General features: G+C 50.8%; 2 long non-coding RNA genes across 2 annotated transcripts; one reads left to right on the top strand and one right to left on the bottom strand.

The window, feature by feature from the left end:
* On the bottom strand, positions 8,335-11,204 carry Gm36434. The gene is made up of 3 exons (XR_389526.3): positions 10,859-11,204; positions 10,115-10,475; positions 8,335-9,801 (listed from the first exon to the last, which is right to left on the bottom strand). It is a non-coding gene; the product is annotated as a predicted gene, 36434 (long non-coding RNA).
* A 381-nt stretch (positions 11,205-11,585) lies between these two features.
* On the top strand, positions 11,586-16,379 carry Gm36386. Its single transcript, XR_880577.1, has 4 exons — positions 11,586-11,867; positions 12,544-13,209; positions 14,016-14,056; positions 15,332-16,379. It is a non-coding gene; the product is annotated as a predicted gene, 36386 (long non-coding RNA).
* Positions 16,380-16,769: the final 390 nt, after the last annotated feature.

Here is a 16,769-nt window from a genome sequence, read left to right as displayed (position 1 = left end):
ATTCTGTATAAGTTCTGGTATACCCTACAACAAGTCAAAAGTACAAAGTCAAACGCTGGTGGCTCACACCTGCAATCCCAGCCCTGGAGATCTATGGAAGGTGGTGAGTTAAAGGCCAACCTGGGACACACAGCAAACAAACACGTAGGCAAACACACACAGTGAGTTCATTCTCACCCTTACAAAGTATTGTGGACTACACACAATTGTGTCTAAAATATTGCTGTTTTTTTCGGAGACAAGGTCTTTATGTATTATCCAAAACAGTCTTAAACTCTGGGGGTTAAGCAATCCTCCTGCCTCAGCCTCTGGAGTAGCAAGAATTTATATCACACGCTAACGTCATAATATAGCTTGTGTGCAGTGCTTCCTTTCAAATATAACTTATTGTTCTTGCCTGCTTGTGCAAGGTAGTAGGCTTGTGTTTAGCTACAACAAGAGAGACACTTAGCTGAAGTGTTGCTATGCCCTGGGCTGCAATGCTGCTGTGCCCTGGGATGTTGCATTGTTGCTGTGCCCTGAGCTGCTACGCTGTTGCAGTGCCCTGGGCTGCAGTGCTGCTGGGCCCTAGGATGCTACACTGTTGTAGTGCCCTGGGTTACACTGTTGCAGTGCTCTGGGCTGTGGTACTGTTGCCAGGCCTTGGGCTGCACTGCTGCTATGTCCAGGGAAACATTGTTGCTATGTGTTGGTCTGCTGCTGTGCCCTGGCCTGCACTCTTCAGGTTACTCACCCGGCTATCATCTTTCTCATCCCCATTGTGCTATCAGGGCCCCTGCTATACTCCTGCCGTGCCTTTGACTGAAAGTGCAAATTGCAGTGTATGCCTGTGCACTGAGTACAGAAAGTGCAAAACCCCACAATTGTCCATGACCTATGACTGACAAGCAAATAGGTTTGTGGCTCTCCTGTCTCACTGCCTACCTGTGACACTCCATAACCTAAAAGAGCAAGGCGGGGTTTTATTTAACCAGAACAGCAATGTCACGCTGGCCCAGGTCACCATTGCCATCTGGCTTTTTGACATTTGTGTGCATGTAGGTGCTATTGGAGATGGACTTTTGGTGCCTCAATCACTCCCTCACGAGATCTCTCAGTGAACCTGGGGTCACCAATTAGGCTAAGATGTCTGTCCAGCAAACTGAAGGATCCCCTGTCCCTGCCTACTCAATGCTGCAATAGCAGGCACATGTCACCATCCCCTGCTCTTGCCCTGTGTGCTGGGGACAGAACACAGGTCCTATGGGGCTAAGATTTTCACTGCTTTAGATTTTCCATCATGTGAACACACTAGACTTTCTTTCTTTCTTTCTTTCTTTCTTTCTTTCTTTCTTTCTTTCTTTTTTCTTTTTTCTTTTTTCTTTTTTCTTTTTTCTTTTTTTCTTTTTGGTTTTTTCAAGACAGGGTTTCTCTGTGTCACCCTGGTTGTTCTGGAACTCATTCTGTAGACCAGGCTGGCCTTGAACGCAGAAATACGCCTGCTTCTGCCTCCCAAGTGCTGGGACTAAAGGCATGTGCCACACACTGGACTTTCATAATCCATTTTATAGTTAACACATTTTTTTGGTCATTTCCAGTGTGGGTCTGTAAGTAGCTTCATCAAAAGCCCTAATGTATAGTACATCTTAGGTGCTATAGTCACAAGCAGATTTTAAGGTCAAACACAATTTGAGGACAGCTGCCCTCTACACAAGTAAAATGCTTTGTTTTTCTGCAAGGTTTGTCGGTGCCTTTAGTATTTGACTGTGCCTGTGCACTCTGCAAGCTCCACCTCTGTGCCAGGTTCCGCAGGGAGTAGTGTAGATGACACTTTGACTTTAAAATCTGTCCTAGTTTTCAGTCCTCCCTGGCTTGCTGGACAGGCTAGTATAAATCCATTGCCGTCTGTGGATTTTTATTTGTTCATCTGCAAAATTCAAGATGAGTAACCACGGCTCCCAGAAACCATCGCCCCATGACACTTTACTCCCACCAACAAGTATGTTAATTGATCGCTCTGTGCCCCCAGATCTTAAGGATTTGGGACACTCCTGAGGCAAAGTACAAGGGAAACACTTGAGGACGTGGGTGGAAAGTGGAGTCTAGCACAGGAAAATCATAGAGGTCTAACTCCAGGGAACACAAAAACAAAATGGCTGCAGGGATGGGCAGGACTGGGGGGCGGCTGAAGATACAATGTAGCCACCGAACACAGTGCTACTTTTTAACAACGTCATTCTTCATACCATGCAAGGCATGCCTACAGGTTGGATGCCTGCTTGCCACCTTACAACCCAACCATTTAAATCAGAAATACAGCTCTGTACTAGCTCACTGGCAGATGGAAGGCAGTATTCCACCAAACACAATGCCCATTGGATGCTGTAGTGTGCAGCCCCGCCCTCCAGGCTCTCAGGCAGGTCTGGGGTTAAAACTGCAGGATGCATAAATGTGCATAATTAATGCTCCTGGTTGAATATGCAGATTGACAATCAGGATTGACTTGCGGCTAATTGATCAGCTGTCTGCAATCACAGCGTTCAACACCTTGCTTACACACCCTGGAGAGCACCATGGCCTGCCTGGTTCAGGCTTATTCTGAAAATGGTCCCTCAGCCTATAGGCACCCCCACAGTCTGCAGCACCCCCATACACACACCCTGAAGCATCCCAAGCTTACAGAACCCGCACAGCTCCCTGACTGCTCCCCACAGTCAGACATACCCCCACAGCCAGCAGAATCCCTCCACAGACCACAGACCTCCCCAACAGCTAGCGTCCCTTGTACTTCAGAGCAGTTGCTGTTCAGTACTGTCCAGGGAAGAGGCCTGCTGTTATGCCAATGTGGGAGTAACAGATAGGAAGGACATTTTACTTGGTGTTCCACCTCTAATAGACGGGAGAGTCCTGCTTGCAATCCAGACTGTGAGTTCTAGGAGACATGCATGGAATCCTCCGGGTAGATCAAATCTATCCAACACTGGGGGTGGATCTTCCAGACACTGGGGACTTTACATAACTCAGGAAGTCATGAAGGTGATATTAAGAGGAAGACTTTCTGTGAGATGACGAAGCAGTGAGGTCTTCCATCCTCATGAACAAATCAAGCTGTTCGAACAGGAGTGGCTTCCTGGCTTCCGTCCAGCTGTCTTTCTGTCTGGTTGTGGCTCAGCTGAACCCTTGCACTTCTGAGCCTCCAGAACCTCAAGCCAGAGACACTTCTGCTCACAATTTTTCCAGTCTGCGATATTAACAACACAAGAAGCAGGAAGCAGGGCTGCACAGCTTCACCCTATCCGTGGTGGCAGACCTGAGCCAGGGTCTGAGGACAGGCCAAGGCGGGTGAAGGCAAACACCTAGGTGAGAATGGAAAGCCAGGGAGTGGGAGGACTATGGAAAGATGAGAAGGAGCACCTCCTTCTGGATAAGTCCCCAGAAAGAAGGGCTGAAGGGCCTCAGCTCCAGCAGGCTGCAGGAAGACATCAACAGCTGCCAAAGGATCGAACATTCTAGAGAGAGAGGTCTCCACTGGCCTCGGGACTGCATCTGCCTCTTTCCCAACCACACACAGTTCTCTCTGGCACAGATCCTCCCCTCTCCCCCCTTCACTCACGGTGGGGGCTGATGGATAGGCTTTCCCACCTTCTTGGGGACAGAGATGGAGGCAGAAGTCACAGACCTAATTAGACTCAGAAGGCAAAAGTGGACAGACTACTGAGGCACAAGTAGAAACTTCTCTCTCTTCAGCAGGGGTCACCCGAGGGTCACCTGTTACTGTGAGTAGTTCCACACATCCTGGAAGGTTGCACCCGCCAATATGAAGGGACCCAGTCCTGACAAACACAGGAGAATTTTGCTACCTGTTTCCCCAGAGGAGCAGTGGTTTAATGAAGGTTCAGAACAGGAAAGAACTTGGGGCTTTCTCCTTGTGGAGTGAGAGAGAGTGCCTGCAGGTCTCCCAGGCATCTTCTCTTCTTGTTCATAGCTTCTTGCCAGCTGCTCGCTCATGTCCTTCTCCAACACCCTCACCTAAGGTAAATGACCACACCCACTGCCCACAGCCAACTTTATAGAATAGAGAACACATGTTGGCTTCATTTTATTCATTACTGTTGCTGTTGTTGTTGCTGTTGTTGTTGTCATTGTGTGTGGTATGTATATGTTCTGGGCTTATGTGTAGGGTTCAGAGAGCAGTTTATGGAGCTGGCTCCCCTCTTCCACATTTACATGCTGGGCTGGCTGGCCTTTATCAACTTGACACAAACCTAGGTATAATGCATTATGAGAGAATCTCAATTGATAAATTATCACCGCCAGATTAGCCGGTAGGGAAGTGAGTGGGGGCACTGCCTTTGTGGTGACTGATGTGGGAAGGTTCAGTTCATTGTAAGCATTGACATCCCTGGGCAGGTGGTCCTGGGTTGTATAAGCAAGCAGGCTGAGCAAGCCAGTAAGCAGCACCCCTCCATGGTCTCCGCTTCAGCTCCTGCCTCCAGGTTCCTGCCCTGACGTTCCTGTCATGACTTCCCCTGATAATGGACTCTAAATCTGTGGACAGAAAGCAAATTAGAACACGAGGACTCTGGAGAGCAATTCTGGTCATCAGCAAGGCACTTTTCCTCCTGAGCCTCTTGCTGGCCCCGTTTTACTATTTTTAAAATGAGAAATAAACACTATGTTGCACTTCTGTGTAGGCTCCTCATCCGGAAGCACCTGCGCTGTGGAGAGTAGAGACAGGTGAGGGTGTGCTGTTTACTTGCTTGTCACAATTCTGTGAGTGCCACTCTCTCACAGAGACATTGAGAGCAGCTACAGCACCCGCCCCCCCCCCCCCCAACCCACGGGCTTGCTTTCCTCGGCATCTGCTGGTCTGTGGCCAACTGCTGTCTAAAAAAAAGAGAAAACTCTAGAAGTAAATAATTCATACATTTTAAATGGCTTTAATTTTTTATTTTCTTTGCTTTTCTGTGTATGGGTGTGTGCCTGAGTGAATGCCTGAGCACCGAGTGGATACAGTATCCACCCAGCCCAGCAGAAGGAATCAAAACCCCAGGAAATGCATTGAGTTGGTAATGGAGCACCTGTCCTCTGGAACAGCAGTCAGTGCTCTTGACTGCGGGCTGTTATTGTCTTGGCCCTCTAAGTAGCTTTTATTACTGTCCATTACCTGATCTGTTTTTATCAATAGTTGTTTGCTCTCTCGTTGTGCCAAGTTATGAGGTGACTTTTACTGCAGGATTATGTGCAGGAGCAAATGGCAGTCTCTTAGCTTTAGGTTTCTGCTGGGATTTGAGACAGACAGCCTGTGGGACTATACTTCACACTGTTGCTAACTCCCTAATTCTTGAAGGCCTGCTTTCCGTATGTCTATAGGACTAATGCTGCCGTCTTAGTTAGGGTTTTTACTTCTGTGAACAGACACCATGACCAAGGCAACTCTTATAAGGACAACATTTAGTTGGGCCTGGCTTACAGGTTCAGAGGTTCAGTCCATTATCATCAAGGCAGGAACGTGGCAGCATTCAGGCAGACATGGGGCTGGAAGAGCTGAGAGTTTTACATCTTCATCTGAAGGCTGCTAGGAGAAGACTGGCTTCTAGGCAGCTAGGAATAGGGTCATAAAGCCCATACCCACAGTGACACACCTACTCCAACAAGTCCACACCCACTCTAACAAGGTCACACCCACTCCAACAAAGACACACCTATACCAACAGGGCCACACCTCCTCCAACAGGACCACACTCCCTCCAACAGGACCACACTCACTCCAACAGTGCCACACCTACTCTAACAAGGCCACACCCACTCCAACAAAGACACACCTATACCAACAGGGCCACACACACTCCAATAGAGCCACATTTCCTCCAACAAGACCACCCCTATTCCAACAGGGCCACACCTTCTTATCATGCTACTCCATGGGCCAAGCATATACAAACCACCACAGCTGCACATACAAAGCTGAAACCGGCCATGAGCTGGGGCAGACAGGCCCTTCCAAGTGCCTGAGCAGTTAAAATTACCCAACAGACACCCATTTTCTAGCTAGATACCCTAGAAGCTCTCTCTTAGAAAAAAAGTCTTGGTGGAAAATACTTGATGTGAATTTGCGGTTTTCTATCCTGACCTACAATAGGCGTAATCCTATTAACTTCTTAAAGCACCCCAAGGCCACTTTCCTACTGTCAACTATGCAGACTGAATCTTCTGTGACAGTTCCCATCCCAGTCTGTTATTTCACCCCTGCTGCCTCTCAGGCCAAACCGAACATGCTTTGTAGCTTTCTGCTCTGATTTTGAATCCCAGGGTTCACTGTAAACCTGGCTAAAAGCAGCCAACAACAACCATGCCACAATTTCCTCCACTAAATTAATTGGGTGTCTCTAGGTAGTCCTAGCTGGCCTGGGATTCTCTAAGTAGACCAGCCTGGCCTTGAACTCACAAAAATCCACCTAAACTTCCCCCCCCCCCAAAGTGCTGGGATCACACCCTGCTTAGCCCCACACTCAAATTTTCAGGAAAAGGGGCAAAATATGCATAGACAAACTATTTGCCAATGTGTAGAATGGATAGCCTCTAGTCTGGCTCCCATTGGAGTCCTGTTTGCTCAGTTTGAGAGCTCCTGAGTACAGTCCTTATTGTCCACATGTCTCTCAGTCTGATCTTCCACAGTCCTGCTGGGATGGCCCATGAATCTCTGCTTATAGCACTGTGGGGTTTCCTCAGCCATTCCTCCTACTGCCATATCTACGTGATTGGGATCAGTCATGGTGACTTCACCTCTGGTAGCAGTTTTCTGTTAGTTCCTGCCTTGTGACCTGGTGACTGACAGAGGAAACCAAAGTGGTTACAATTTATTTCTACTCAGGGTTCCAGAGGGAGCGACACAGTTCAGAGCTGCAGGATTGCCTGGCAGAGGCTGTTCACAGCATAGTGAACCAGAAACCAGTGAGACATAACTTGCATTGGGCATTGCCTTTGAATCCTGCCCCCGGTGGCTTGTTTCAGCCACTACACTCCATGAAGTAAAGTTACTTGGTCGTTCAAATAGCACCTACCTGAGACTAAGTATTCATGGCATGTTTAGAGTCAAGTCATGATGGTCACCATGAGCCCATTGTTCTGCTCCAGAACAGACCTCAGAGCAGCAAAGACTAAAACCCATGATGCTATGAGCCAACCTGGACCTTGATTCTTTGTAAGTTGATTGTATGAGTATCAGTTACAGCAGCAAAGGACAGGCAAGCAGAACCTTCTTCCCTCATGATGGTTTGGGGCACCTGAGTATGTACACTGTGTGCTGTAGGAGCTACTGTGACCAGCATCTACTACCTGAGACACCAGACACTATTTCTGCTTGTCTCTTTACCTTTGTTGGCCTTTATGGGCAGAAGCAAATTGCAAGGTCAACCCAGCTGCCAGAAGAGGTCCCAAGATCCCTGTACCTGTTAACAGAATGTGTAGGGGAGGGGACATACCACTGCCATCCTGAGCCCTTATACCCCTCTGCCTTTTGAAGATTCAGCCTGTGGGGGCCTGTCACGCACTTGCTGTGTAACATCCAAGGGGGCACAATGAGTCACACTGCCTCGACTGGCTCTAGCATGCTGACAACCACCCCAAGTCTGCCTGGACCTGGGGAAACAGTGCTATCCTAGTTATAAGACTCCTCTCCTTTTCATCCCTGTGTTCTGGCCACAAGCCATTTTCCCTTCCTAAACATGCCACCAGCCCTCCTGTCAGGGGCTGCCTAGAACACTGTCCCCTGCCTCTCCCAGCCAGGTTCAGTCCCCTGTCCTTCTGACCTCCAGGGGTGGACTTTGTGCTGAGTTTGTGTTCTCTCCCGGCCCCTGTGAACACCAGCAATCACTCACTTCAACCATCATCAAACTGCAGTCTCGGCTCCCAGGAGGACTGTCGTTACGCGTCTATGTCCCTGAACACTGAGTCCAGAGCAGGACACAGTGTCGTCCCTCCATGCTTGCCTGTGGGAGGGATGGAATGGAGGGACAGGAGACAGATGTAGGACATCAGCCATAGAAAAACCCCACTGAATGCTTGTCTGTCTCTCGCCATCACCTCAAGGGCAGAACCAAAGCCCCAGGTCCCGTGCTCCTGACATCTTTGTCCACTTCCCCACCTACTCCAGACTCTGGGACAGCAAAGCTCAAAGGCTCTGGGCAGCCACAACCCCATTGCTCTATAAGCCTCTAAGTAACCAGAGATAAAGGGAAGAGGAACACAGAGGTCTGTAGGGTGACCCCTCAGAAACCCCAGGAATTGGGTGAGACTTGAGGGCACTTTTATTCAGACAGTGTACAGGCCTGCATTCCATGCCACCCAGGGCCTATCAGATGTCGCTGCATAGAAAAGGTCCTGTGTGGCAATCAGGACCTGGACTCCAGCTTGATGGGCATCTGCCATCTACTGGCCCTTCCCAACCTTCCCAGCTTGACCCATGTTATAGGGAGGAACCAAGTCCTGAAGACAGCACCCGACTTGCCCGAGGCTAGTGATGTCATGAGACAGGGTGGTAAGAAACAAAGCCTGGAAAGGCAATGTCCCTCTCACCTCTCTGACAAGCACAAACATCGCCACACATGTACACATGCCTGGGCCACTGTGCTCACACCTAACCACGACATGATAACAGTCACGTCAGATTCACCTTCCAGAAACATCCTCTACCTCAAGGGCCAGCCTCAGGCAACCCCACCATGACAGTAGCCGCGTGGGGAGGGGCAACTGTAGAGAACAGCTGTCTGGGGAGCATGTGAAGGGGTAGGGCTAGAAACATGGTGGGCGTTCCCAGAGTAGGAGAACATTTGTCAGCCACGGGATCTGAGCAGCACAAACCCTGGTGTCCTCACAGTTCCCTGGAGAACGAGGCAGAGCAGATGCACAGCGCCCCTCAGCGACTCTCTGGCAGTTAGACCCGTCTCCTGTTGAGTTTCACCTACTTCCTGGGTCTGGCTCCTTCCTGGGGTCTGTCCACAGAACCCAGGACTAATGCAGTGCCCCCCATGAAGGAGATGGCTTGCCTGCCAGACCAGCCAGCCCTCCATTAATGCTGTAGGCTAGCACGGACCATCCTAATCTGTTTGATTTCTAAAGCAAATGACTTTGGCAGTTTGGGGAGGCTGGGGAGACATAGACACTTATTCTTCAAACCAGGCCATGTCTTCAATAGGAAAGGGAAGGGAAGAAGCCAGAGAAAACAGAAAACAGGCACCCGGGGCCCTTTAGCGGTGAGACACACACCACGCCAGCTTGCTCCAATCCTCAAGGACTGACCTTCAATCTCAGGAAAGCAAGAGCATCTTCTACCCCCAAACTCAGAGGCTCCCTGCCTTCCAACAGGTAGCAAGCGCACAATAAACATGCACGCGGCCCATCTGCAGCACCCAGACGGTTTCCTTGAGTTGTCCTTCAGCGGAGTTGACTAGGAAAAGGACAGCGAGCATGATTAAAGCGGCATGTGAGTCGCCATAAATAATAAATCAATAACCGTCGGTGATTCACCCGGCGCTCTTCAACTGGATTTAAAACAAAAAAATTAAATATAGAACAAAAGGAGCGGCGAAGGAAACGGGAGGGAGCGGGAGGCAGATCTTCCTGCTGTTCCCACCTTAGACAGGACCCTCCGGAGGGACTGCGCTGTGGCCCCGGGTGGGGGTTGGGTGGCTCTGCGGGGGGTCGTTGCTGGATGAAGGCATCCTGCTGACACCTCGGTGCAAGGTGTGTGGAAGGAAGCATAACAGAGTCCTGTGGTGGGTCCCGCCAACTCGTCCTGGAGATGAGGGGAGTGTGCGAGGCCTGGGAAGAGGAGAAAACATATCTAGAAGCTTGGGGCTTTCTCAGGTCAAAAGGCACCCACCCAATGAACAGCAGACTCTGTAGCGAGGTAACAAGCCCGTTCTGACACCTGCTGCATGTGGGTCCTGGTGACAAGGACGGGCCCTGCTTTTCTGCACGCAACCAGCACAGGAGAGCCACAGGAAGGGTGGGGCAAGAGGTGGCAGCAGATAGGGAACAAAGATGACCTCATAGGCAGTCCTCTTAGGCCCTGATCATTATGGTGTCCCGGTAAAGAAAAGATACTGAGATGGCGTGCTCTCCTCCCACTCACCACCGTCCGAGTGTCCTAGGATATTCCTGGGCAGAACCCTGAGGTCCAAAAGGCCTGACCACTCTTGCCTGAGCCCAGGGGAGGTGTCTGCAGGCTTGTGCAGGCTGCAGAAGGCCATGGAATTGAGTCTCCGAGCCAAGGGCTCTGGAACAGCAGGGAGAATGAAGCGGGAAGGAGCCTGAGGTGGGGTGGGTGACATTCTTTCTGTCTGGTCATCACACAGCCCCGTTGGCCTTGGAATGGCAGCTGTGGAAGCAGAAACTTAGCTCCTGATGGAGAAATCTTCCCACAGCACGGAAGGATTCTCATCCAAGTCAAAGTGGTACATGCACTTCTGACCTCCAGCCTTCACCAGAGAGGCCTGGGAGAAGAGGAAGAGGAGGAGGAGGAGGAGGAAAAAAAATGAGGCCTAGGAAGAGCCTGCCCAGGGTCCCAACAGGATCTACACTGAGATTTCAGCAGAGACTCTGGAAAGGAGTCTTGAATCTTTTCATATGCCTTTTCCCCTCCCCTGCCCAACTTTTTCCATTTAAAACCCTTGTTCAGTTTCAGGCTCTCTGTCTCTCTGTCTGTCTCTGTCTCTCTCTGTGTTTCTCTCTGTGTCTCTGTCTCTCTCTCCCCCCTTACCACCTCTCTGTCTTCTTTCCCTCTCTGTCTAACTTTTCCTGCACATTCTCCAGCTTTCCCTTCCTCTCTGCGACCCCCACCCCCTCTCTCTTTAGCATGTATCCCTGAATGTCTTACTTCTCTGGTGAGATCTCTTCTCTTCATTTCCTCAAGGCTGGCTTGCTGGTGCCAGGCCCCAGGCTGGACTGTGCTTGTAGACCAGTAGGGAGGAGGCCAGTGTGAGCTGGTTGGGGGCAGGATCTGCTTCCCCTGCAACCTGGTTGCAATTGTTCCCACTATGCAGTCACAGCTATAACCGGCAGCTGGATGCAGTTTTCCTGGGCTCCTGGGCCTAGGTAAAGGAATGGAGTCCGGCCCGGTGTGTCAGCGTGTGTGAACTTCGGGCCACAGACCATAATGGTTTCCGCATGAGCTGGAGGTAAGTGCGTCTCCAACCTTGGGCACCAATTTTCATTTCAAAGATTTTGAATTCTAAAAGAAGGGGAGGGGAGAGATATGAGAATCACAAAGGGGCTTTGGGGTTTACACAAAAGGGGGCAGTCCTTGTGGAGTGGACTCTGAAACCGAACCTGAGACAACAGACAGGAAGCAAAAGCCAGGGAGGAGACACTGCAGTTGAACAGAATGACAGAGGCATCAAGGGACAGATGCCAACCCTGTACCTCCTCCCTCTGTCTGCTCCTTCCCCATGGGCAGCCCAGGGAAAGATTTTTTAGCATCTTTCTACCTCTGGGGCCCAGCTCTTCTCTGAGGTGGTTTGGAAGCCCAGACTCAGCTCCTACTTTCACCAGACACCAGCCTCTTTTCTGAGGCTCTGGAGAAACCTGCTGAGATGCCAGGGTGCAGGAGGCTGATCTCAGCTGGAGCAGCTCTCCCTAGAGAGTCAGTCTGGCTGCAGATGGTAAAGTTTGGATCCCTCCTGGCTCCACCCCTTGGGTCACCTGGACTCTTGGGCATATGTAGCACTGTGGTAGGACCCTGGGCCCTGCCACCATCATGTCCTTTCCTAGCATGGCAACCTGCCCTGAGCCCAATCCTCAGCGATGCTGATACATCTACTACCCAACCCCAACTCTCGACAAGCCTCTTTCCTGCCCAGAAGACATGCCTCTCTGCCGAGGTGGAGGTAAGTTATAACCTCTGCAGGACGGTCCCCCTAAATCCCTGGCAGAAGTTTCATTTGTACAGCCACTCTAATGGGCTCAGTTACTTCTGTGAAGACCCATTCACTGTTTCCTGAGTCCTTCCAAAGCATAGTTTCACAAAGAAGCTAGACCAGCTCTTTCCCAGCATCCACAGTGCCCAATAGGGCAGGAGTGTGTCTAATCATGGGAATTTCGATCTTAGCGAGCAATAACTGTATGCCAGGGTGCAGCAGAGAATTGGTGAATGGATAGATGGGTAGGTAGATGAATGGGTCAAAAAGGATGGGTGGATGGATGGATGGATGGATGGATGGATACATGGTTGGGTGGATGGATACATGGGTGAGTGGATGAATGGATGGGTGGATAGATAGATGGATACATGGATGGATGGATGATCGATGGATGGATGGATGATGGATGGATGGATGGATGAATAGATGGATTGTTGGATGGATGGGTAGATGAATGAATGGATGGATGAATAGATGGATAGAAGGATGAATGTGTGAGTAGTTGGAAAAGTGGACAGGTAGATGGATGAAAGTTTGTATAGATGGAAGGGGTCAAGGAAGGAAGGAAGGAAGGAAGGAAGGAAGGAAGGAAGGAAGGAAAAGATTCAAGCCTTCTAAGGTGACTTAGGCTTTTTCTTTACAGCCATGGGATCTGGGATCCAAGCTGATACAAGACACCTTGTGCACCAAAGCCCCTCCCCGCCCCAGGCACCTGCTGTGTGAGCTTGGGTGATGTTGGCAATTTCTCTGAGTCTTGTTAGTTCACCTGGGCAAAATGAAGGTTGTAAGCCTGCCAACGAATGGATATTCCCTTTGCATTCTCCCACCAGAGTCAGAGCAGGGATTGCCCTTGGGCTCAAACCATGAGAGCAGCCGGGCTGCAGCTGGGGAAGGCCACGAGTCTCCTGGGCCCAGCTGGCTCCTGGCCCATGTCCAGCCTGGCCACAGCCACCACTCCTGTGAGCTTAATGTTCTTGGCGGTGAGGTTGGAGCACGCTGCCTTTCAAGAGGGGGAACTTCATTTCTACACCAGCGCCAGCCGCACTTCTGCCATTAGACATTTCATCGGCTCCTTTGATTTAGGGCCTTGCCACAAGCTGCCAATCCAAGCCACCTCCCGCCTGCCTGCCCGCCCCGCTGGCCAGCCTTGTTCCGGCTCACAGCAGCAGAAATGAACATTATTTAATTTCCCGCCAGTGGTAGCAAGAGCCACACTTCTCTCCCGCCGTACATATTTATCTGTTTGGAAACAGTGTTGGAAGACCTGGGTCTCAAGGACAGCTTCTGCTAATCCCCCTGGCTTGCAGAGGTGAGACCCAGTACCCATTCGGGGCCCTTGAGAAAAGCCACGTTTCAGACTCACGGAAAGCCACCTTTGGGGACTTCTGAGTAGGCATTGCATAAGGAGTCCAGCAGACAGGGTGGACAGTATCCCTGGCAGGTGCTCAGTGGAGACTGGGGAGCACCTGGGGAACTCACCTGCCAGGCCGGGCAGGCAAGCGAGGGAGTCAGGCATTTGAAATCCTGCTTCCCTGGGGAGAAACATTCTCCTCTTGTACAGCCTCCAGCTTGACTGACAGGTGGACCTGAACAAGGGGCCCCTTGAGTCTGAGGACCAACCCTGTCACCTCTCCCTCTGTCTTCAGACCTCTGCTTAAGGTGCTGCTTCCTCTGAGAAGCCTCCACCTGTTTTTAGCAAAGAGCAAGGCTCCACATCCACCTCTCTCCCAAGTCCTGTCTGGGCCAAGGTGATCTGTGTGGGAAGACAGCCTTACCTGTGGAGGTGGGGAAACAAGAGGCTACAAGAAGGAAAGTGGCTAGACACTGTGGTGCAAATATGTAAGCCTACCACTGGGGAGGAGAGTTGCAAGTTCAAGGCCAGCCTGAGACACTTAGCTAGAAAGATGCTATCTCAAAAAAAAAAAAAAAAGGCAGAAATAGAAGGTAGGGAGGGGAGGAGGGGCGAGTGACTTATGCAGGATGCCCCACACAGCAGCACTGCTCCACCAGCTCAGCAGTGCTTCTGGGGGTGACCTGAGCCCCAGGCTTCCTTCTGTTTCCAACACACACCCCACCCTGTTTTGTTGTTTTGTTTTTTCCCTTTTTTCCTTCAAGGGCTCCGGATTCAGGAACGGCAACGCAACATGCATAATTTGGTAATTATTTCTCCGTTCATCCTCGAGGCTCTGCCTGCATACAGATATTGGAATTTGCATAAAACAATCTTGCTCAGGGTCCCACCGCTTTCCGGGAAAAGACACCCAGGTGGGGGTGGGAGAGGGCTCAAGCTGGGTCCACCTGTCCCCGTTCTGTCCTTGGCATGGGAGAGAAGTGAAGGCAGCAGGTGGTGGGGAAGGGGAAAGGCCCCAGGCACCCACACACAGGGGGAGTCTGGCAACACTAGGGTCTGCAGGCCTAGTGACAGGAAGATGCCCACGGAAGCCGGGAACCCTGCGATTAGTATTCAGCCGGCGTCTGGCTCAGAGAGGATTAATGGACTCTGATGCCTAATATCCTGGAGAACAATTAATTTGCCCACAGTTTTGTCATGGTTGAAAGTCAAACGCTGGAACAGATCGCACAGTGAGCTGCAGCCCAGAAGCCCTGGGCTGGACCGGAATCTCAATGCTCCAGGCCTGGGTCCCCTCCCCCCATTCCCAGCACACCCACCTCCTAAGAGTTCTGAGAGCCGCTCTATCCACACACAGTGCTTGCGCCTTCTTAAAGAACGTCCACCCAGTGCCATCCGAGCCCAAAATCCGCAGCTCCCACTATGAGCTCTGAGCATGGGTCACTCCTGGAGTCTGATCTCCCCAGCACCCAGCATGACCATAATGCCCACAAGAGCCTCTGATGTCTGGGTGTCTTGTCTCATGACACCTGGACAGTTGCGCCTCAAAAACACCAAAGCTGTGGTTGTGCTGGGCACAGCAGTCAAGTGTTCACAGGGTTGATACCTTTGTTTACTGCTTGGCCAACAGTTTGATAAAATGGCTACAATGTAGCAACGGTCGCAGGGTTTGCAGAAATGGAGGTATCAGGGCTTTGTTTCTAAGTCACCTCTAGTGAGGCTTATGGATGGGTGAGGTGCACCAGTATCTGGTCCTGGATAGACGTCACAGGTGGGGAGTTCGTGATAGATGGTCACTAGAGGAAAGGTAGCTCAGAGAGTGCACTCTGTCTACCTCTCTGCAAGGAAAACAGTCCCTGGTAGGCCAAGGTCTGTTCAAGCTTACAAGTGTGTTAAAGTACAAAGTCTCTGGGTAAGCCTCCAATGATTCAGCTCTTAAAGAGATGAAGTCCCTCTAGGAAGTCAGCACAGGGCTTAGGCGTGACTTCCTGGACAGGGAGGACTCCCCAAGCTGGGATCTCAGCTTCTCAGGGCTGAGAAAACAGCAGGAGCTGGTCCAGTGGTCTCACTCTCCTTACAGAAAAAGAAATGGAGGCACAGAGAGGGTGAGCAGCCTGCCCTGGTCACACAGCCATCAGCTGGAACCTCCATCTCAGCTGAAGAACACCATCCCCATGGTGACCCCAACAGATAAATGCACCCAGAAGTTCCCCACAAACCTCAGACTGAACCCACTGCATCAGGTCCCTGCTGGGTCACCCAAAATGATCTTGGATGTCCAGGGCCACAGATTTCAGAACTGTTCATGAGCCACAGGAAGAGATTGGCTGGCAGTGCCCTCATGTGGGAGGTTCCTGGGGAGCAAGAAGGAGAATGCCAGCTTTCTGGGCATGAGTCTCTCTCTTCTCTGTTGTCTTCGGCCTGGTGATTGAAGTGAGGCCAGCGAGACACCGAGTGTGGATTGCCACCATGCTGCTAGCACATGGCATGGAGTGCACTCAGGGACAGCCACAGCCCTTGTGGCTGCTGTTGACCAGATTCTGCCTATGTGCATGCCCCAGGACATGTCTTGCCAGCCCCATGCTTAGCAGAGTTTAAGATCCAAGCAAAGTTCTCAAGGCTCAAGCGAATACCCGAGGTGAGGCCGAGTGGAAAACGGAAACGCCTTGGTAGAGCTCAGGGTCCTAAGTTCAAATCCAGCCCCATCTATTACAGTTGTAAAGATTGTCTTTCATTGTGTGTGTATGTATGTATGTGTGTAAGTGTGTGTGTGTAAATGCGTGTGGAAGCCAGAAGAGGAGCTGGAGTTACAGACCCGGTGTGAGCCTCTTGACATGGGTGCTAAGAAACAAACTCAGGTCCAAACAAACTCAGGTCCTCTGGAAGAGAAAAAAGTGCTCTGAACCCTTAACCACTGAACCCTCTCTACCTCCTTTTGCAATCTTGCATCCAAGCCTCAACTTGCCCATCTTTAAAATGGGAGCTGGTCGTGAGTCGTCAAGGTTGTTGACCGAGTTCCTGATGCTCAGTAATGGTGACTGTTGGTGTCAGGACAATAAGTGAGTTGGCTGTGCCATTCCTTGTGGTTAGGGTTTTTGTTTTGTTTTGTTTTGCTTTGCTTTGTTTTGTTTTGTTTTTTTCAAGACAAAGTTTCTCTGTGTAGCCCTGGCTGTCCTGGAACTCACTATGTAGACCAGGCTGGCCTCGAACTCAGAAATCTGCCTGCCTCTGCCTCCCAAGTGCTGGGATTAAAGGCGTGCGCCACCTCTGCCTGGCTGTGGTTGGGGTTTTGCCTCCATTGCTATTCTGGTGCCAGGTTCCACTCTGATGAATAGGTCTCAGTCTCTGGGAAGGCTATCATCACTTGGCCTCCTCAGTGATGGCTGGAGGAAATACTGTGACAGACTCCACTGTGGTCTTTCCCATGGGATCCCCTCAGATTTGGCAGAGGAGCCAAATGGCTGCCAGCACCTGCCACCTTCCCTGTGTCATATCAGCCAGGGCTGCGCACTTCAGGG

The sequence above is a fragment of the Mus musculus genome, chromosome 5, assembly GCF_000001635.26.
Source record: "Mus musculus strain C57BL/6J chromosome 5, GRCm38.p6 C57BL/6J".
NCBI classification, from domain to species: domain Eukaryota; kingdom Metazoa; phylum Chordata; class Mammalia; order Rodentia; family Muridae; genus Mus; species Mus musculus.
This window is presented reverse-complemented; position numbering and strand designations above follow the sequence as displayed.